Source organism: Scyliorhinus torazame, chromosome 19, assembly GCF_047496885.1.
Source record: "Scyliorhinus torazame isolate Kashiwa2021f chromosome 19, sScyTor2.1, whole genome shotgun sequence".
Lineage (NCBI taxonomy): Eukaryota > Metazoa > Chordata > Chondrichthyes > Carcharhiniformes > Scyliorhinidae > Scyliorhinus > Scyliorhinus torazame.
Window position 1 is genome coordinate 112706795 of NC_092725.1, and position 22894 is coordinate 112729688.

A 22894-nucleotide genomic window follows, 5' to 3' on the forward strand; every position below is an offset into this window, starting at 1 on the left:
TAGTTGAGAAAAGGGCAGGATTGGCAGTTAAAAGTTCCAGGATTTAGATGTTTCAGGCGGGATAGAGGGGGATGTAAAAGGGGTGGCGGAGTTGCGCTACTGGTTAGGGAGAATATCACAGCTGTACTGCGGGAGGACACCTCAGAGGGCAGTGAGGCTATATGGGTAGAGATCAGGAATAAGAAGGGTGCAGTCACAATGTTGGGGGTTTACTACAGGCCTCCCAACAGCCAGCGGGAGATAGAGGAGCAGATAGGTAGACAGATTTTGGAAAAGAGTAAAAACAACAGGGTTGCGGTGATGGGAGACTTCAACTTCCCCAATATTGACTGGGACTCACTTAGTGCCAGGGGCTTAGACGGGGCGGAGTTTGTAAGGAGCATCCAGGAGGGCTCTTAAAACAATATGTAGATAGTCCAACTAGGGAAGGGGCAGTACTGGACCTGGTATTGGGGAATGAGCCCGGCCAGGTGGTAGAAGTTTCAGTAGGGGAGCATTTCGGGAACAGTGACCACAATTCAGTAAGTTTTAAAGTGCTGGTGGACAAGGATAAGAGTGGTCCTAGGATGAATGTGCTAAATTGGGGGAAGGCTAATTATAACAATATTAGGCGGGAACTGAAGAACATAGATTGGGGGCGGGTTTTTGAGGGCAAATCAACATCTGACATGTGGGAGGCTTTCAAGTGTCAGTTGAAAGGAATTCAGGACCGGCATGATCCTGTGAGGAAGAAGGATAAATACGGCAATTTTCGGGAACCTTGGATAACGAGAGATATTGTAGGCCTCGTCAAAAAGAAAAAGGAGGCATTTGTCAGGGCTAAAAGGCTGGGAACAGATGAAGCCTGTGTGGAATATAAGGAAAGTAGGAAGGAACTTAAGCAAGGAGTCAGGAGGGCTAGAAGGGGTCACAAAAAGTCATTGGCAAATAGGGTTAAGGAAAATCCCAAGGCTTTTTACACATACATAAAAAGCAAGAGGGTAGGCAGGGAAAGGGTTGGCCCACTGAAGGATAGGCAAGGGAATCTATGTGTGGAGCCAGAGGAAATGGGCGAGGTACTAAATGAATACATTGCATCAGTATTCACCAAAGAGAAGGAATTGGTAGATGTTGAGTCTGAAGAAGGGTGTGTAGATAGCCTGGGTCACATTGAGATCCAAAAAGACGAGGTGTCTTAAAAAATATTAAGGTAGATAAGTCCCCAGGACCTGATGGGATCTACCCCAGAATACTGAAGGAGGCTGGAGAGGAAATTGCTGAGGCCTTGACAGAAATCTTTGGATCCTCACTGTCTTCAGGTGATGTCCCAGAGGACTGGCGAATAGCCAATGTTGTTCCTCTGTTTAAGAAGGGTAGCAATGATAATCCAGGGAACTGTAGGCTGGTGAGCCTTACTTCAGTGGTAGGGAAATTACTGGAGAGAATTCTTCGAGACAGGATCTACTCCCATTTGGAAGCAAATGGACGTATTAGTGAGAGGCAGCATGGTTTTGTGAAGGGGAGGTCGTGTCTCACTAACTTGATAGAGTTTTTCGAGGAGGTCACAAAGATGATTGATGCAGGTCGGGCAGTGGATGTTGTCTATATGGACTTCAGTAAGGCCTTTGACAAGGTCCCTCATGGTAGACTAGTACAAAAGGTGAAGTCACACGGGATCAGGGGTGAGCTGGCAAGGTGGATACAGAACTGGCTAGGTCATAGAAGGCAGAGAGTAGCAATGGAAGGATGCTTTTCTAATTGGAGGGCTGTGACCAGTGGTGTTCCACAGGGATCAGTGCTGGGACCTTTGCTGTTTGTAGTATATATAAATGATTTGGAGGTAGATGTAACTGGTCTGATTAGTAAGTTTGCAGACGACACAAAGGTTGGTGGAATTACGGATAGCGATGAGGACTGTCAGAGGATACAGCAGGATTTAGATTGTTTGGAGACTTGTGCGGAGAGATGGCAGATGGAGTTTAATCCGGACAAATGTGAGGTAATGCATTTTGGAAGGTCTAATGCAGGTAAGGAACATACAGTGAATGGTAGAACCCTCAAGAGTATTGAAAGTCAGAGAGATCTAGGAGTACAGGTCCACAGGTCACTGAAAGGGGCAACACAGGTGGAGAAGGTAGTCAAGAAGGCATACGGCATGCTTGCCTTCATTGGCCGGGGCATTGAGTATAAGAATTGGCAAGTCATGTTGCAGCTGTATAGAGCCTTAGTTAGGCCACACTTGGAGTATAGTGTTCAATTCTGGTCGCCACACTACCGGAAGGATGTGGAAGCTTTAGAGAGGGTGCAGAAGAGATTTACCAGAATGTTGCCTGGTATGGAGGGCATTAGCTATGAGGAGCGGTTGAATAAACTCGGTTTTTTCTCACTGGAACGACGGAGGTTGAGGGGCGACCTGATAGAGGTCTACAAAATTATGAGGGGCATAGACAGAGTGGATAGTCAGAGGCTTTTCCCCGGGGTAGAGGGGTCAGTTACTAGGGGGCATAGGTTTAAGGTGAGAGGGGCAAGGTTTAGAGTAGATGTACGAGGCAAGTTTTTTACACAGAAGGTCGTGGGTGCCTGGAACTCGCTACCGGAGGAGGTGGTGGAAGCAGGGACGATAGTGACATTTAACGGGCATCTTGACAAATACATGAATAGGATGGGAATAGAGGGATACGGACCCAGGAAGTATAGAAGATTGTAGTTTAGTCGGGCAGCATGGTCGGCACGGGCTTGGAGGGCCGAAAGGCCTGTTCCTGTGCTGTACATTTCTTTGTTCTTTGTTTGTTTGTAAAACAGGAAGATAGCGCCTTAGTCAGCCTTGGATAGGGCCCAGAAAGGGTACTTATCCTTAATTTCAGATTGCAACTGAAAGGGACAACCAGGAACAGAGCTTAGAATTCCGAAAAATGGTAATTAGAATTATTAACTTGCTCTGAAACACGGTCAAGAGAGTTGAAGCAACGAAACAAGAGTGGAAGAAATTAACAGAGGCAAAAAACTCCTGCATAAGTGAAACTTTATCGGCATGGAGGGGTCTCAATTTTTGTTAAGAGTAACTAAAACCCGACTGAATAGAGGTCCAAGATCTCAGTGGATAAACATGACTGTGTGTTCAATAAGGGTTTGTGAAATACTACAAAGTAGAGATCCAAGAGCTGAGTGGATGAATGAATGTGTGTATGTCTAATAAGGAATTGTGAATTTCCTTTGGTGTTTGTATTTTTAAAAAAATGTTATATTTTGTAAAACTGAGTTTCACATCAATTAGAAGTTATAAATGGTGTAGAAATGTGATCAGTATTATGAGGTGATAAATCAGTATGTTCAGAAGTAAATTAGCCTTAGAATAAACGTAAAAAGAGTTTGTACTGGGCAGCAGTCAGCTGCTAGCAGGCTTTGAAACTGAGTATTGAAATTGACACTGCATAGCTCCGCAGGGTCCTAGTGCCCGATGAGCACAAGAATGTCACCAGCAAAAATAATGATGTTTGGAATGTTAGATACATTGAAGAAGGAGCTTTGGAAAATAAAGATATTGGACCAATAGTTAGATAAGAGAATTACTTGCCGTATAAGGAAAAGAGAATCTGATGGCAGGGAAAGGTTTGATAAAAATAAATGCAGGTAGTAAAATTAAGATATTAAAGCCAATTGATAACACAGAGGAAGGTGAAGCTACCAACTAAGACTGCAGGGAAAATAATCAGTGAAGCTGTAAAATGTAAAGACAAGATTGTTCAGAATTTGGGTAAACATACAGTTGACTTAGAGAAGCATGGTGTCTGGATACAAATAAATTGTATCACAATTAAAACATATGACCAACTGGTGGGAAGACAGTGAATTGAAACCCATTAGCAGCATTGATTGGGCAGATGATAAAGTTAAAATGTCATGTTTGGAACTTACCTTCATAAAAATCCGGTCGTAAATTAAAATAAAGTACTTAAAGTAAATGCAGTAGCATTATCAGGAACGTATCAGGGTAAGGTTTCAATGATTGGATCACTGAGTGAGCAAAAGGGGAGGAGTTTGAGATTCTTCGAATCTCACTCAGGGGTGGCAATGACAGAAGGAGGAGGCTTAACAGGCTTTAATTGTATAATGTTTATCAAGGATAAGGAAAATAAACCAGTTCAAAAAGAAAAAAGAAAGAAATGGTAGCAAAAGACATCCGGAAGTCCTGGAGAGGGCACTTCTGGGGAATTCAAACGAAGATAGAAAGTACAAATTAAAGAATAGGGCCCTCTCCACCCTTGACCTGTTCATTTGATTTTTCAGATGGAAAAAATAACAGACAAACCAGTTCACAAGAAGGAAGAGAACTGCACTCCAGAGAAGAATGTTTTAGATAGGATTGGGGGGAAAACTAATGATACAATTGGCTACATATTTGAGGGAATTAAATGACAAGAGCCCATAGGAAAACTTTACGGGTTAGAAACAAATCAAAATATCAAATTATTACCGAACAGTGAAACCTCCGGTCAGACATCTCTAATTGGACATCAGCTGATGGATGATCTGTGGTCTCCACGGGGTATGTACTACGCGATGGAGTTATTAAGGGTCTCGGCAGACAGCAGCGACTGACGAGGAACCCCAATATGATAAATGATAAAAGTTTAAGAATTTTTGTAGCTTGATGCCACGGTGGGAAAATTATTACCAATGCGGCAAACAATATTGCATTGAAGAGCTATAATCGTTATTAAAGAAGAAATGTTGTGTAAATTGGTAGGGACTGTTATGTATGATAATGGGGATATGTGTGTCCTTCAAGGACCTTGATCAGCATTTCTAAACTGTGTGAATGTATTAATAGAGGGGGAATAGTGGTAGTTTACTGTGTTTTCCTGATTTAACTACATAGAACATCACAAATAATATTGATGTTGTTTACACACCATATTTAGTATATAATGACTATTGGTTCCAAAGCCTAGAAGGGATGTGTCGATATTGTACTTTATTTTTAGTATTGAAATTGTGATAACAGTTGCAAATATGTAAAGTTGTAACACACGGTCTATTTGTGTGGTTAGGTAATGAGTAATGTGTTTAAGATAAGACTTAATTTTTTTTTTTACTGTGTATTTAACAACAAGGAAAATTTATCTGGAAAAATGACAGTTCGATGTGGTTTTGTGAATACTGTTGGCATATTGTATCGCAAATGTTGTAAGGGAAATTATAACAGACGAAAGGGATTTGAAGGAAATTTGTCAGAAAGATATTCTCTCATGTACACCAGGGGTTGGCAGACATACATGGTTCAGGACAACGTTAGACATTAATGTGGGGGAAGTCAGGGATAGAAGCAGGATCGATTGAACCGTTTAAATTAATGAAGCAAGGGAATCAAGGGGTGGTACATGATATCATAATTTACCTTTCCGATGAGAAACGGAGAGCAATTTGGATGATGGAAAAAGGGGACACTTAACAGTCAGTGATGGACAAAAGACCTTTTTGGTTACTGATGGACTGAGTTGTGTGCTGTTTCTAAGGGACATGAAGAAGCTTCTACGGTGCTGCTACCCCAAGGAAGTAAAATGCGTTGGAGGTAGTGGAACACGGATATAGCTATTGTGTTACCTTCCTGAGCAACTGCGGCTATGGTTCACGGTAATTGAACTTGAGGAAAGAACAAAAAAAAACACTGGTCTGTGATATCGATACATTTACGAATTGATTTCGGTGCACAATTTAAAATCACAAAACATACATACAAATGAGAAAGATCGGGGATAAATGTTAGTCAGTACAATTAGATGGGGGGATAATTGACCAAATGATATAGTTATGTTTCAAATGTCAAGACGGGGTGTTATTGAAAATATGGAAAGATGTGTCATTTGAAACATGGAAGTCTGGCAATATCTGGTCTGAGAGAAACATGAGAGGATACAGGGAAGATCCCACAAAGGGTTAACAGCAGCTCCCAGGGAAGGATTATAAAATGCAGATAGCCTTGGTCAAGCAGGCTCAGCAAACAAGACAAACGGGATTTTGAATGAAGCCAAAGACAATGGCTCACACCTTCATTGAAAGTAACCATCTTATTAAGGATCTGGAAAAGAATGGATGAGGTTCAGTTGAATTTTGTGATAATTCTAGGTGTGAAAAGTTGCTAATACCAGGTAAATTAAAGAAAACTGGAGGCTATCAGCCTACGAGAAACATAATATCAAGCCAAAATCAAAGTTAAAATTGAGCTGAGGACACAATTGGAAAATAAAACTATAGAAATGACAGGAATTAAAAGTAACACCTCTTGAAACCAAAGCATTTTGAACATCACAAAGGAAACAATGTAATCAGATCTATGAGATGAAGTCATGTCAAAATGAATACTTAGTTGGATTAAAAGGTTTAGATCAAAAGATACTTTTTACAATCAAAGAAAATAAGAGTTACTTTACAATAACGTCATAAAAACTTAATTGTTAGAAAGCGAATATAAACCGAGAGACCAGAGCAGGAACAACCAGAACGACAACCAGAACTCAGAGAGAGGGGAGCAGCAGCTAGAGACAGATTACAGTCAGCTCAGTCATGGGAAAGAGACAGGGCAGAGCAGCCGAGCTAAAATAGCTAATACATCTAAGGAAGACTAGAATTTAAAAAGTAGGCAGAGTCAGCACAGAGATAGCTCTCACAGCTCTGTACATGGGAAAGATAGGACACAGCAACTGAGCACATCAGCGAATACATCTAAAGAAGACCAGACTTTAAAGAAGATTGATTGTCAAGTTGGGCTTGAAGGTCCCTTCAACCAACCAGAAGGATCCAGAAGCAAGATTGTTTTACTTTTCTGTAAAGACAGTGATTGCATCTTTTAAAAAGAGGAAAAAAATCTATAATAATAAAATAACTTAAAAGTTTTAACCTGAAACAGTGGTTATTAGTCTACTTTACTTACTTAGCAATGCGGGACCTAGGATCGATGCTACTAAGTATTAAGTAGATGAAATCTTCGGTGAAGGTATGGGTTATACCGGGGGATAACTTGAAAATATAGTTTGACCTGAATAGCACCCACTGAAGCTTGCATCGGAGTCGGGGAGTGAGAATCCCTGATCACCATTTAGGATGTCGACACTTTTTGGTATAGGGGGACTTCTAAGAATAGTGGTGAGTTTTCAAAAACAGGTGGGCAGCATCACCAAACACAAAATGCTCCAGAAGACAAAAGCCAAGTCTCACGGTCAACTGATTCCGCATCCGATTCCGCCTGGACACCGGAGCTTCAGCCAACCTGACCTCGAAAGCTTCCATGTCAAGCCTACTATCCTGTCATCCGCCTGCCAGCTTCTGGACTATAATGGTAATGCCATTGCTGCCAGTGGCTCTTGCCAGCTTGAAATGTCGCACCGGTCATTAAAGGCTAACCTGCCATTCGAAATAGTGGGATCCACTAAAGCCTCCCTGCTTGGTGCCCAGGCGTGCAAACTTCTAAACCTTGTTCAAAGGGTTCACTCCCTGTCACCCGCTGACGCTTCCGCATCTCAGGACACTGACTTTCGGATACAGCTGAACGCCATCATCACCCGATACCACGGTGTATTCGAGGGCATGGGTACACTCCCTTACACTTATAAAATCTTATTAAAACCAAATGCCACGCCTGTTGTGCACGTACCTCGCAGGGTACCAGCACCCCTCAAGGACCGCCTCAAACAGCAGCTGCGGGACCTCCAGGACCAGGGCGTAATTGCAAAAGTTACAAAACTGACTGACTGGGTCAGCTCTATGGTGTGCGTGAAAAAAACATCTGGCGAATTACGCATATGTATTGATCCCAAGGACCTCAACCGCAATATTATGAGAGAACACTATCCCATTCCAAAGCGCGAAGAACTCACCTGCGAGATGGCTCGAGCCAAATTTTTCACCAAGCTAGACGCATCCAAGGGGTTCTGGCAGATCCAACTCGATGTATCCAGTCGGACGCTCTGCACCTTTAACACCGCATTTGGCCGGTATTGCTACAACCGGATGCCATTTGGCATCATCTCTGCATCGGAAGTGTTCCACAGAATAATGGAGCAGAGGATGTAAGGTATCGAAGGGGTTCGCGTATTTGTGGACGACATCATCGTCTGGTCTACCACCACCCCGCAGGAGCACATTGATCGCCTCCAACGCGTCTTCCGACGAATCCATGAGCATGGCCTCTGCCTCAACAGGGCCAAATGCTCCTTTGGTCAAACAGAACTTAAATTCCTTGGAGACCACATTTCACAGTTTGGCGTGCAGCCGGATGCTGACAGGGTATCTGCCATTAAGGCCATGAAGACAACGGAGGACAAGAAGGTGGTCCTCCGCTTCCTGGGCATGGTCAACTTCCTGGGGAAATTCATTGCTAACCTCGCCTCCCACACCACGGCTTTCAGGAACCTGGTTAAGAAGACGACTGAGTTCCAATGGCTCCCCGCCCACGAAGAAGAATGGCGAGAACTCAGGGCGAAGCTGACCAAGGCCCCGGTGTTGGCATTTTTCGATCCGGCCAAAGAAACAAAGATCTCCAAGGATGCCAGTCAGTCCGGCATTGGGGCAGTGCTCCTTCAATGTGACAACGCCTCCTCATGGGCTCCTGTCGCATACCCGTCACGTACAATGACACCCACCGAACAGCGCTATGCGCAAATTGAAAAAGAGTGCCTGGGCCTTCTTACTGGAGTCGTCAAATTCCATGACTATGTCTATGGACTCCCAAAGTTCACAGTCGAGACAGACCACAGGCCACTGGTCAATATCATTCAAAAAGACCTTAATGACATGACGCTGCGCCTGCAGCGCATTCTCCTTAAACTCAGGCGGTACGACTTTGGACTCGTCTACACCCCCGGGTAAGGAGCTCATCATCGCCGATGCACTCTCCCGATCTGTTACCACACCCTGTGACCCAGCGGGCTTCGTGTGCCAAATTGATGCTCAGGTAGCAGCCGCCGCATCCAATCAGCCCGCCACGGTCAAACGACTCATCCAGATTTGTCGTGAGACGGCCAACGATCCCCTGCTCCAACGTGTCATGCGCCACCTGACAGACGGGTAGCTCAAGGGCCAATGCCCTCAATTCTATAACATTAAAGATGATCTGGCGGTGGTAGATGGAATTCTACTAAAGCTGGACAGGATCGTCATTCCGCACAGCATGCGGAACCTCGTTCTTGAGCAGCTCCATGAGGACCACCTGGGAGTGGAGAAATGCCGCCGACGGGCCCGTAAGGCAGTGTACTGGCCTGGAATCAACGAGGACATTGCCAATGCCGTTCTTAAGTGCCCAACATGCCAGCGTTTCCAGCCTGCTCAGCCAAGGGAAACCTTGCAACCCCATGAGTTGGTCACGTCCTCCTGGACCAAAGTGGGCATCGACCTGTTCCATGCACTACGTCCTCATAGTGGACTATTTCTAAAACTACCCAGAGGTAGTTAGGCTACACGACCTCACCTCAACTGCGGTCATCCGTGCGTGCAAGGAAACCTTCGCTCGCCATGGCATCCCACTCACGGTCATGTCCGACAATGGCCCGTGTTTTGCCAGTCAGGAGTGGTCCAATTTTGCTAAACGATACAACTTCACACATGTCACGTCCAGTCCCCATTACCCCCAATCCAATGGCAAAGCTGAAAAGGGAGTGCACATTGTCAAACAACTCCTGTGCAAGGCAGCCAATGCAGGATCCGATTTTTACCTTGCCCTGCTTGCTTACAGATTAGCTCCATTGTCCACCGGCCTGTCACCGGGTCAATTGTTGATGAATCGCATGCTGTGGATGACGGTGCCGGCCATTCATGTCCCGGACTTGGACAACCTTCCGGTCCTTCGTCGAATGCAGTTGTCTCGGGCCCAACACAAATCGGCGTACGACGCCCGCGCCACGGCTCTCTGGCTCCTGATGACGAGGTCCGTGTCCAACCTCCCGATGGTGGTTGGTCCGCACCGCTGTGGTGCTCAGACAAGTGGCCCCCAGGTCATTTTTGGTTTGTCTCCAAGACGGCTCTCTTCTTCGCTGAAATAGGCGGGCACTACGACTCCTTCCTCGCCCGCCACCAGATCATCATGTCTTGCCTCGCTGTCACGACGAACCTGTCACGGACTTTGCAGATTTCCCTTTCGCTCTGCCACCCTCTGATGCTGACGCAGTCCCGCCCATTCCAGAACAGGCGGTCAACCAGAATTTGTCGCCCACCTCAGAGACTGAATTTATGAACTGCCTAATTCATGGACTCTTTGAACTCATGAACTGATTGTTTTGTTACCCTGTTTGATTAACTCACTGGTTTGTACATACTGTTGTTCTAGTTATATTTTGTGTTACATACTGTCCATCTGCACTAGACATCTTCTAATGTAAATACCTTAGAGTTTCTGTGCATAGTCCTGTAAATATGCTCGCATGTGCCACACATAGTTAGGAACATTCGCATACTACATTATTTATTGCCACAAACACACATTTTTTTAGAAAAGGGGGGATGTCATAATATACACATCACTATATGATGGTGCAGAGACATACACTGACTGACACACTGCAAGACCAATCAACACACACAACACAGCAGCCAATCAGTTAGGGCACAGTCACTATAAAGACAGAGGGCACTAGTTTTCCCGCTCATTCGGGATGCAGCCTCTGAGACAGACAGAGCCCGCAGTCAGTAGCACAAACATCCACCATGTGCTAGCAGTATAGACTGGTCAGGTTAGTCATAGGTCTTCAGTCAATCTAACATAGTGTCGACCCACAGTGCAAGTATGTTTAACAGCTCTTAGTTAAATAAAATAGAGTTGTACTATTACAAGTGTTGGTAGCCTGTCTATGTTACTGCTAAGGTAAACGCAGTCTCCACAGATCCAGAGTACCCAACACATCACACCTAACAGGCAGATCTTTGGGCTGTGGAAACTGGAGAATCTGAAGGAAACCCAGGCAGACACGGGGAGAATGAACAAACACAGACAGTGACCCAAAGCCGAAATTGAACCCGGATCCCTGACATTGTGAGGCAGTAGTGTGGACCACTGTGCCACTGTGCCAACCCTAATCTAAACAAATCTACATTTATACATCTACACAAAAAGTGATTTCCATACTCTGGGATGTAGCTCTGTCAATAACTGAAAAATAATGATGGAACATGGAAAAAGTCAATGCACATTTATTCTGTTGATGTTACCATTTATGTGGGGCAGCCGGACCAACACTCAGTAATCCAATTATGGACTTTTACCCTGGATTGCAAAATTGAGTATGGTGTTAATTGTTGTCAACTATGCTTTCTAATTATCAGAGCAGAATGAGACTAACACTGAAGCATTCACACTTTGAAAGCCCAAGGACTACTCCCTGACTGTTTTTACTCAAATGAACTCACTCATGCCTTTACTAACTAAATCTGCTCCAGTGGGATTATCACTATGGCTATTTCCTCCCTTGATTTAAAGTCACAACAATTCTTTAAAATGTATTTGCAATTTAACATGTCTACTTTTTAGTAATTAGAAGACCTTGCAGGCAGCATTCAGAACCACAGGAAGTAACTGAGTTGGGAAAACAAAGATTAGCTGCAGTGCAGACATCTGTCACTGCCTATTATTCAAAGTGAGCGGTTTTTCAGATAGTTCAACGGTACAGGAGTCAGAATTTTCATCCCATGTTTGATGACAGTTTGTCCCTGGGTTTAGTCTTACATTTTGTACATTTTAACGAAGCAGAGATCAATTCCATTAACTTTTTCAATGAAAATGATTCATGTAGGGTTCTCATTCCATTGAGAGTTATTTTCCAAAATATAGAGTACATCATAAAATTTGATTAAAACAGCAGACTTTTACTACAGGAATAGTTACAGAATTAAAACACAGATTGGAATAGTGTGACAGCGAAGGATTCTCAGCTCCCGACAGCGAAGGACATATAACCAAATGATGCAAGTTGCAAAGAGAGGGAGCCGATCGAATGGCCTCCTCACGACTGGCTGTTAACGAGGCACTTGCAAGATTTGCGATGCTCAGAATGCTTTACAAACTCCAACGAGATGTCGCGAGATCTCGCGATCTGGCTCTCGCCCTTGCTGTGTGTCCAGGTGCCTGCGATTGGGCCCAGTGCTGCTCTGCCCTTATGAGATGAACTGTGATGGGGGAAGGGGAGGGGGAGGGGGGCTCAAGAACCCCCCACACAGGTAATTTGTGGTGCTGGACGGGGTCCGGAGGCCCCAGTGAGAAATCGAAGGATTGGGGCATCATTTAAAAATGGTACCCCGATCTCTTCCTGCACCAGCGAACTCAAAGTGGGATTCTTTTTTTTCCCGATAAATCACACCCAAGGCCATTTAAATAGTTGGGTTTGAAGGTATGGCCATTAAAATGGTCCTTTCCCTGTCTTATCTAAGTATTGGAGCAGTGCCATGCTGCTCTATAACAGGGAGGCATGGACACAGTCCAAAGATGTGCAGGTTAGGCGGATTGGCCATGATTAATGCATGGGGTTACAGGGATAGGGCAGGTGAGTGGGTCTTGGTAGAGTGCTCTTTTGGAGGGACGGTGCAGACTCAATGGGCCGAATGGGCCTACTGTATTTTTGGGATTCCATTGTATTCTATTCTAACACTGGAATGAGAGGTCTGGGAAAGGTTGAATCCACTGGGTTGAACTTTCCACTGACGGATCCTCAGGATCCACCACCGCGTGTGGAGGATCCCCAGTGGCGAGCCATGCAAAATCTGTAGGCATCAGTGGAACTGGTAAATCCAGTTGGTGACCAATGGTGAGCCACCTCTGCCTCCGGGAAACATGCTGCAGGAGGCCCCATCAACTTTCATTATGTAAAAATATATAATTTTGCCAAAAGGGAAATGTGAAGTTTAATATTGAAGTAATTGATTCCAATAGGAATAAGCCTCTAGGTTTTTACTAGAATGGGGCCACTAGAATTTTACTAGAATGGATTAGGGAATACTTGAATAAGTTTTTCAAAGAACCTTAACAAGCAAGATGGACCAAATGGCGTCTTTCTGTGCTGTATTATTCTCTAACTCTATAAATACTCAGCCCCCTCGCGGTCATTTCCTCATCCCTCTTGAATGTTACATAAACATTCTCCCCTTCAAATTTCTCCTCTTTTCCCTGGAGACATCTGTAGTGATCTCTGTATATCAATATACATGATCAATATATGTAATACTAGTACAGACAATTGAATACTAGATGTGGTGCAGGAGGAGATCGGGGTACCATAAGGACCTATATAAATAGTTTCCCACTTTTTCTGGAGGAGTGTGTATCAGGAGTGCAGAGAGAACAGACATAGGAAAGCTAGAGGGAGAAGTTATTAGTTATCAAAGTATTGTATTGTATAATTTAGTTAGTTATATTTCTGATTGTTTTTTTGTTTTACTAGTTGAGTATTAAGTGAAAAGAACTCACAATATTATTTATATTACTCAATAAATTAGTTTATCTTTACAAGAAGACTACGGCTCATTTCAACAACTCGGCTGGTTCAAAAGAGTAATATATGTATATTACACAAAGTAATATGGCATGGTACCAGGATAAATTAGGTTTTTAAGAAAGACTAGAAAGGAAAATTTGAACAAAAAATAAGGAAAATCGGAATCAACTATTCGACTGGGGAAGTCATCACAACTTCAGAATCCTCGACAAAACAGAGTTTCGCTGGACCAAGTGCAAGCCCATATACATCAAAAGACCACTGGTAATCTTAGTCTTAACTGGAAGTTGTTCAAACAACAGTTCCAACTGTACTTGGAAGCTAGTGACTTAAACACTGCTCCAGAAGCAAGACAAATTGCTTTGCTTCTGTCCCTTGCAAGACAGCTGGCAATTGAGATCTACAATTCATTTGTCTTTGCAGCAGATGAAGACAAAACAAAATTTGAACAAAGAACAAAGAAAAGTACAGCACTGGAACAGGCCCTTCGGCCCTCCTAGCCCGTGCCGACCATGCTGCCCGACTAAACTACAATCTTCTACACTTCCTGGGTCCGTATCCCTCTATTCCCATCCTATTCATGTATTTGTCAAGATGCCCCTTAAATGTCACTATCGTCCCTGCTTCCACCACCTCCTCCGGTAGCGAGTTCCAGGCACCCACTACCCACTACAAGTAATCGCATAGTTTGATAATCATTGCAGAATGCAAACTAATGAAATTCTAGAGCAATTAAGATTTAACAAGCGAGTTCAAAAAGTTGGTGGACCATTGATTAGCTTTATAACAGATTTGAAACTTCTCTCAAACTCCTGCAATTTTTTAATGCTGTGTGATTCTAAGATTCACGATCAGATAGTTTTTGGATTAAGAGATGAAAGCTTAAAGCAAGAACTTTTGAGAAAAAATGATTTAACACTAAAAATAGTGTTAATATCACAAACAATCAAAGAATCAATATAATGGGCAGCGCGGTGGTGCAGTGGGTTAGCCCTGATGCCTCATAGAGTAGAGGTCCCAGGTTCAATCCCGGCTCTGGGTCACTGTTCATGTGGAGTTTGCACATTCTCCCCGTGTTTGCGTGGGTTTCGCCCCCACATCCCAAAGATGCGCAGGCGAGGTGGATTGGCCATGCTAAATTTCCCCTTGATTGGAAAAAGTGATTTGGGTACTCTAAAATTTAAGGGAAAAAAAAGAATCAGTATAATGAATAACTAGAGTATAAATTTTTGAAAATGGCACGAAAACTTGCCATGAGGTAGAAGCATTATTGCACTCGATGAGGAAGCACATTTTGAATGGCATCCATCTTGAGCAAGACCAGTACGCACGTGCGCACATCCAGAAAAGACGCGAACCAGCAAAATTCCGTTCTGCGCATGCACAAGAAGATGCTCATGCGCAGTTGAAAAACGAGCGCACCCTGGACGAAGATCGATTTGCACATGTGCAATCGATGACTACGCATCACGTCACGAGTGTCATGACGTCAGAAGACTCAGACCACGCCCACTGAAAGGGAAACTGCCCGAAAATTCAAAATTACACTTTTAAAGCTACAGAACCCAGAATTTCTATCTCGAAAGGCACCATGGAACAAGCAGATTGCAGCATAAAAAGTGAAGAACACAATAACAACTCTGAAATCAAAGAAGATGATTACTACTCAGACATAACTAAATTATTTGGATATGATGATCATAGCATCAGCAACAAGGTTGAAAACGACTCCACACAGAGAGTTGTGACTGACTCCATTGAGAGAGCGCTGATCGTCTCCACAGAGAGAACACTGCACGACTGCAGAGAGAGCAATGAAAGGCCCCACGGAGAGAAAGACAAAATCCCCCACAGAGAGATTGTTAACAGACTCCAGAATGGAAGCAAACAAAGACTCCAGAGCGACAACCATGCATGAAGTATGTATGAAGGTCTATCCACATTATTTGATGAACAACAAGAAGACAATGAATGCCTGTCCACTGTATGTGCGAACAGTGACACAGAGATCACAATTCACATACAAGATGTGCAAGATCTCAGCTCGACTATACAAAAGCACTCAACAATGAAACTAAAATTACTCATGAGTCCAGTGAGACCGCATCAATTAAAACCTCGCCTACTCTTGACAACCTATAAGAGATCAAAGATGAAGAAAATCAACCAAAAATGACTGATATCACCAAGATCAATGAAACATCAGATACCACAAAGGACACTGATACTAAAAGCTTTGCGAATGACCACAAATTATCCACAAAGAACAGTAATTGAGCACAACAACAACAACAACCAAAACAACACAGAAACAACAACAAAATAACAACCTGTACAACATGGTACAACTCTGCACATAAAGATAATATTACATGGCATAAAAGACAATGTAACAGCACAGTCCAAAACAATAGCAAGAATACAAACATAACATGGACATTGTTCACACAAAACAAATATCATGCCAATGAATTTCACGAATTCATTTTTGCACCAAAACAAACAAGCAAAACAGTTTTCAAGGCAAATTACATAATGAATCGATACCACAAGCACAAGAAAAAAAATCAACATCAGCCAACAAAAGTGATTCGACCATTTAAACACCTCATGACAACTTGTTGACTTACATCACACCATTTCAAAGCATGTCTAACAACAACTACATTCTAATCTGACAATCAACAAGGACATTAAAACTTCTTCATCAACTTGGAGATTAAGAAGTTCCACAATGAGAAGACCAAATTGACTGAATTTGTGAACTTTTACATAATTCTAGTGATTGCTGTACTATGTAACTACTGCATTTCAAATGTAAAATTTTCTTTTAATATTTACAAGAAAATGTTTTTTAAAAAAGGGGGATGTAGCGATCTCTGTATATCAATATACGTGAACAATATATGTAATGTTAGTACAGGCATTGAACACTAGATGTCTCACCATCAGGACCGATATTAATAGTTTTCTAGCTCTTTCTGGTGGAGTGTGTAGCAGGAGTGCAGAGAACAGACATAGGAAAGCTAGAGAGAGAGGAAGTTAGTAGTTATCAAAGTATTGTATTGTATAATTTAGTTAGTTATATTTATGATTGTTCATTTGTTTTACTAGTTGTGTATTAAGTAAAAAGAACTCACAATATTATTTATATTACTCAATAAATTAGTTTATATTTACAAGAAGACTACGGCTTATTTCAACAATTCCGTTGGTTCAAAGAGTAATATATATTACACAAAGTAATATCGAGCAATCAATTGAAGCTCATCAGGCTGATGTGAACAAGCTTCAATGTCCATCAGAATTGATTCGCTCCTTCAAATTGCAGGTTCTTTTGACCCTACGACTTGAAATTCCTGGGCCAGTGAGTGTGACCCATTTATAAAGGCAGCTGAGATTGAACTGCTGACCATTTGGTACAAAAGTACTCTTCAACAGCACGTGGAAGAAATTAAAGAAATACTCGTCTTTATATTGCATCTTGTTGTGACTCAGAAATCTATCCCAAAACTTGACCGAAATGTAGTTAGCTGAACTGGAGTTATGAATGCAGACAAAAGGCAGTCCACATGAATTCTGTTTGACAACGTATATACAAGCTACACCACAGAATGAATGCTCAATTCCAGAGCACAGCCTGAACTGTCAGATTATGTGTTGGAAAATTGCAGACGCATTTTCCAATAATTTCCCAGAGGTAGAAAATCATGAAATTACCTATGGTTTCCTAATAGGTACTTGGTGCCGCCCTGCCAGGAGGGTACATTAAGTGTGCTCGTTTACATGGACTAGAGAGCGCAGAAGGAGAAAATTCTGCCCATCGAGTCTGCACCAACCCTCCGAAAGAGCACCCTGCCTCGGCTCACTCTCTTGCCCTATGCCCATAAACACATAACCCCACCTAACCTTCGGACACTAACGGGAAATTTAGCGTGACCAATCCACCTAACCTGTACATTTATGGACTGTGAGACAAAACCGGAGCACCCGGAGGAAACCCATGCAGACACAGGGAGAACGTGCAAACCCACACAGTCACCCAAGGCCAGAATCAAACCTGGGTTCCTGGTGCTGTGAGGTAGCAGTGCTAACCAGTGTGCCACCATGTCTCTGATTAGTCTCTGATTGCTGACTTTTGCAGCTGCAATACAACATATGGGTCTTTCCATTTGTGCAATCCATTTGGTGAAATTCCTTTTCCCTCTGTTAACCGCTGTTGCTGTAGTCACTATAATAAGTCCCTTGGCTTTTACATAATAATCATATGAATTAAAATCATAGTGTACACAGAAAGTGTTGTGTGTGGCTATGAGCTAAGTGCTGCTTTTTGGTCCATCATGTGAAAATGGAATATTCTCTTTCTCCTGATCCAACTCTTGTAAAAAGTCTAATGAGAAGGGGAAAATTGGTGCAAGGTGTTAAAGGTCTGCTCGGCTCCTTAAGATTTCCCTGGTACTGCAATTGCATTACAGTGCCTTCGATGTGGAAAAAAGACATTTACTTATATTGAAGTTGATGCAGCAGGTATGCTCATTAGCTAGTACGTTTTGGAGAAAGGGAAGCCTGTCATGTGAGAGTACCTTTAAGAAATGGGTATTTATCAAATAGCTGCAGTGGATGTACCTTTAAGAGATGGGTTTTTATCAAATAGCTGCCGTGATGTCAGAGTGTGGGTGGAGCTGGGCTGGCTGTCTTTCACTTTTGTTTTTGAGCAGGCAGCTGCAGTGCATTTTAGTTTCATTTTCAGAGATGGATAGCTGCAGGCAAAGCAACCAGCTGTACAATGATCTCTGTCTACATGCTACAGACTGTCTTCAGCTCATTTGAGGAGTTCAAAGTAATACCGGTTTCAGTAGACAATTTAAACCTGTTGTCATCCTGTAAAAAGAGTCTTAAGAACTTATGGATGTTGTTAGGAAAGTTATGAAGGGTTACTTATAGAATATTGTTTCTGTGGGGATTATTGGTGTTGATAGTTGTTAAGGTGATTACTGTGAGTTTATAAAGTGTTAACTGGATTCATAAATAAACATGGTTATGTTTTAAAAGTACTTTAGATCTCTGTTGCATCACCCCTGTAAAGTAGGCCCTTGTGCTCCCCATAAACGAAATCTAAAAAAAATTGTGGGTCAGGTGAACTCCACGATACACTTTGTGGTTCTCTAAACCCTGTACCGTAATAAATTGGGGGCTTGAGGGGGATAAAAATCTATGTATTGGGTTGGCTCTGTGAACTTAAAGACAGTGAGGGATGAGCACATTGTGGTTGCTTTTCAGCTGTGGTATTTCAGTTTAAGCAGGGAGTGTGTTGTGGACAATGGCTTGTTCAGATGCTCGGAAGTTTTTGGGGGTGGATAAGGTCACACGCAGGGAAAAAGAGAGAGTTTCAACTTCAGAAAATGTCCATGAAACATGACAGTCAGTTAAAATTGGCGGATATAAAGGGAAATGTACAGTTGGAGGATAGTGATGAGGAGAAAGAGAAAGAGCGTCATAGTCGAAGGCTTGATGGGGATCCATTTAAATATGTCCAAGCATTGCCAAGGTTTGATGAGAAGGAGGTAGAAGCCTTTTACATTTCATTTGAGAAGGTGGCTAAACAACTGAAATGGTCACAGTGGATACTACTGATTCAAACAAAGCTGGTAGGTAGGGCTAGTGAAGTGTTTGCATCACAGCCAGAGTAGGTATCTGGGACATATGAGGAGGTGAAAAAAATCCATCTTAAGTGCATATGAACTAGTGCCTGAAACCTACAGACAAAGGTTTAGAAATGTAAGGAAAGAAACTGGTCAAACATACATGGAATTTGAAAGGATCAAACAGAGTAATTTTGATAGGTGGATAAGGGCTTTGAAAATAGACCAAACGTATGAAGCTCTCAGAGAAAATATACTTTTGGAGGAGTTTAAAAATTAAATTCCTGATGTAGTGAGAACTCATGTGTAGAGGCACAGGTAGTATTGAGGAAGTAAGGGGGCTGCAGAAGGACTTGGACAAGCTCGGAGAGTGGGCAATGAAGTAGCAAATGAAATATAATGTGGAAAAGTGTGAGGTTATGCACTTTGGAAGGATGAATTTAGGCATAGACTATTTTCTAAATGGGGAAATGCTTCGGAAAGCAGAAGCACAAAGGGACTTGGGAGTCCTTGTTTACGATTCTCTTAAGGTTAAAGTGCAGGTTCAGTTGGCGGTTAAAAAGGCCAATGCAATGTTAGCTTTCATGTCAAGAGGGCTAGAATACAAGACCAGGGATGTACTTCTGAGGCTGTATAAGGCTTTGGTCAGACCCCATTTGGAGTATTATGAGCAGTTTTTGGTCCGTATATAAGGAAGGATGTGCTGACCTTGGAAAGGGCCCAGAGGAGGTTCACAAGAATTATCCCTGGAATGAAGAAATTGTCATATGAGGAACGTTTAAGGACTCTGGGTCTATACTCATTGGTGTTTAGAAGGATGAGAGGGGATCTTATTGAAACTTACAAGATACTGCGAGGCCTGGATAGAGTGGACATGGAGAGGATGTTTCCACTTGTAGGAAAAACTAGAACCAGAGGACACCATCTCAGACTAAAGGGACGATCCTTTAAAACAGAGACGAGGAGGAATTTCTTCAGCCAGAGGGTGGTAAATCTGTGGAACTCTTTGCCGCAGAAGGATGTGGAGGCCAATTCACTGAGTGTCTTGATTAATAAGGGGATCAGGGGTTATGGGGAGAAGGCAGGAGAATGGGGATTTGAAAATATCAGCCATGATTGAATGGCAGAGCAGACTCGATTGGCCGAATGGCCTAATTCTGCTCCTTTGTCTTATGGTCTAAGAGGAGAGTGTTAAAACTGTGAGGTTAGCAGCAGAAATGGCAGATGATTATGAATTAGTTTGTAAATCAAAGCTTTGTTTCCAACATCAGTTTCAGCCTGTGAGGAATAGAAACTGGGGACATGAGAAATGCTTGTGGTAAAGCTAAAGGTGATCTGATGAAAGATAATAAGGAGAGTGTACATCAGATTAAAAAAGAAATCCAGGAGGGTGGAAGAGAAACGAAAAGTTTCAAATGTTTTCACTGTAATAAACTAGGCCATGCAAAGTGTTGGTGGTTGAAGAAAAGTACTGGGAAGGCTGATGTGGCAAAGCGGGATAAGACAGTGGGGTTTGTTAAAGTGGTAAAGGAAAGCCCAAGTGAAACGAAGGAGGTTTAAAAGATTGTGCAGCCTGATCAAGAGGTGATTGATAAGAAGGTGCCAGATGTCTTTAAAGAATTTACTTGTGTGGGTAAAATGTACTCATGTATACCAAAAGGAGCAGGTAAAGAAGTCACAATTTTAAGAGATACGGGAGCTAGTCAATCTTTAATGGTAAGAGTTGAGGAGTTATGTAGTTTGGGAAGAATGTTTCCAGAAAAGGTGGTAACATGTGGAATTCAGGGTGAGAGGAGTAGTGTTCCATTATATAAGGTACGGTTGGAAAGTCCAGTGAAGAGTGGTGAAGCGGTAGTAGGAGTAATAGAGAAACTATCTTGACCAGGAATACAGTTTACCTTGGGTAATGATATAGCTGGATCACAGGTGGGAGAGATGCCTATTGTGGCTAATAAGCCAGTGGAAAACCAGAAAACTGAAGTGTTGAAGGACGAATATCCTGGGAATGTTCCGGATTGTGTAGTAACAAGGTCGCAAAGTCACAGGTTAAGACAAGAGGAGAAATCAAAGAGTGAAGATAACGTTGAAGTTCAATTATCAGAAATGAATTTTGATCAGATGGTTGGAAAAGAACAAGAACAGGTGAAGGATGAGGCGGATATTTTTAGTTCAGGAAAATTGGCGGAGTTACAACAGAAAGATGTAGAAATAAATCGGATGTATCAGAAAGCAGACACAGAAGAGGAATCTGAGAGGATACCAGAGTGTCATTACCGTAAAAGCGATGTCGTGATGAGAAAATGGAGACCTTTTCCTGGACAGCATTTAAAAATTGCACAACATGTGATGAAATGGATAGCGGACAAGAAATCCAAAGTTTGTAGTTTTGCCAGTGGAGATAAAGTTTTAGTATTGTTACCAGTGGTAGATGAGCCTTTAAAAGCAAGTTTTTGTGGACCTTATCAGATTGAAAGGAAATTAAGTGAGGTGAATTATGTGGTAAGAACGCCGGATGGAAGGAAAACTCCCGCGTGTGTCACGTGAATATGCTTAAAAGGTACTTTGAAAGGGAAGGAGAGCAAAAGAAGGTTTTAATGATTCTAACTCAAAGTGACGGACCAAATCCAGACGACTTTGAATTTGACTTACCTCAAATTGAATTGGAAAATGAGGATCATCTTAAAAATTGTGATAAATTGTTGAGTTACCTTCCAGAGGCAAAACGGACTGACCTAAAAGAATTATTGATATCACATGGACAAGTTTGTGGAAATAAATTGGGAAATACTAAAATGGCTATACATGATGTAGATGTGGGAAATGCTGTTCCAATCAAACAACATCCATATAGACTTAGCCCTTTAAAATTGACACAGGTTAACAAAGAGATTGGAAGTATGCTTAAAAATGGCATAATTGAAGTGGGTTGCAGCCAATGGAGCTCACCCATAGTGATGGTACCAAAACAGGACGGTACCCAACGGTTGTGTGTGGACTATAGAAAGGTTAATACAGTTACAAGAACGGACTCTTATCCTATCCCACACTTGGAGGATTGCATTGAGAAGGTGGGACAATCAGCTCTTTTTTTTTTAATAAACATTTTATTGAGGTATTTTTGGTATTATAACAACAACAAAATAAACATTGTACATGAAACTATAAACATAGTGCAAAAGCCATCTCCCTCCCTTACAGGTCCCACCTTTATTAACCCCCTACGCTAAGCTAAACTAACCCCCCCCCCCTCCTTCTGCTGACGATTAATTTTCCGCGAAGAAGTCGGCGAACGGTTGCCACCTCCGGGCGAACCCTAACAGTGACCCTCTCAAGGCGAACTTGATTTTCTCCAAACAGAGAAAGCTAGCCATGTCCGATAGCCAGGTCTCCGACTTCGGGGGCTTTGAGTCCCTCCAAGCTAATAGTATCCGTCTCCAGGCTACCAGGGAAGCAAAGGTTAGAACGTCTGCCTCTTTCTCCTCCTGGATTCCCGGTTCTTCCGACACCCTGAAAATCGCCACCTCTGGACTCAGTGCCACCCTTGTTTTTAACACCGTGGACATGACATCTGCAAACCCCTGCCAAAATCCCCTAAGCTTCGGACATGCCCAGAACATGTGGACATGGTTCGCTGATCCTTCCGCACATTTTACACACCTGTCTTCCACCCCAAAGAATCTGCTGATCCGGGCCGCTGTCATATGAGCTCAGTGAATAACCTTGAATTGTATCAGGCTGAGCCTGGCGCATGTTGCGGACGCGTTGACTCTACTCAACATGTCCGCCCATCGACCATCCTCT

General features: G+C 42.7%; 1 long non-coding RNA gene across 1 annotated transcript in view; it reads left to right on the forward strand.

Annotated features, from left to right (window-relative positions):
• LOC140396428 (uncharacterized) overlaps positions 1-6830 on the forward strand; it is a 166123-nt gene extending 159293 nt beyond the window's left edge. The window contains exon 4 of the long non-coding RNA XR_011936532.1: positions 4267-6830. This is a non-coding gene — a long non-coding RNA (uncharacterized lncRNA). The remainder of the gene's footprint in view (positions 1-4266) is intronic.
• The last annotated feature ends 16064 nt before the right edge of the window (positions 6831-22894 follow it).